Raw genomic sequence first — 731 nt, 5'->3', positions numbered from 1 at the left:
GGAGGGGTCATTGCCCAAAACTGTTTTTTTTCCCCCAAAATAACATTGTTCTTCCAGACAAAATGCTCTTGTTCCCTCCAAACAGTGGTTTTTCCTCTCAGAATGGGCTATTTTCACTCAGGTTTGGGATGTTATCCCCCAAAATAGTTCCCCCCACCCCCCCAAAATTGTGGAGATTCCCTTTTCCCTTCAAAATTGAGGTGTCTTTTGTCAAAATCGGTGTTTTTTCTCTCATAATGGGCTTTTCTCGGTCAAAATGGGGTGGGCGCCTTTGAATATTGCAGTTTTCTCCCCAAACTGGGGCATTTTGCCTCAGACTGGGGGTATTTTCCCTCAAAACTGGCACTTTTTCATCAAAACCTGACATTTTTCCTCTCATCTGGAGCCTTTTCCTCAAAAACTGGCATTTTATCACAGAATTTGGCCTTTTTCCTGAGAAAACTACTTTCTCCCCTCGAAACCTGATTTTTTTCTTCAAAACTGGGCCCTTTCTCCTCAGAAATGCTATTTCCCCTCCAAATTGGGTCCTTTCCCCTCAAAACCGACATCTTCCTCCCCAAACTGGCGCCTTTTTCCTCAAAATACGACATTTTCTCCTCAAAACCGTGGCCTTTCTCTTCAAGAACTGATGTTTTCCTTCAGAACCGGACCTTTCTTTTGAAAAACTGACGTTTTTCCCTCAAAAAAAATGACATTTTTCTCACAACTGGGCCCTTTTTCCTCAGAAACCG

The sequence above is a fragment of the Oxyura jamaicensis genome, unplaced genomic scaffold, assembly GCF_011077185.1.
Source record: "Oxyura jamaicensis isolate SHBP4307 breed ruddy duck unplaced genomic scaffold, BPBGC_Ojam_1.0 oxyUn_random_OJ68656, whole genome shotgun sequence".
Taxonomy (NCBI): Eukaryota; Metazoa; Chordata; class Aves; order Anseriformes; family Anatidae; genus Oxyura; species Oxyura jamaicensis.
This window is presented reverse-complemented; position numbering follows the sequence as displayed.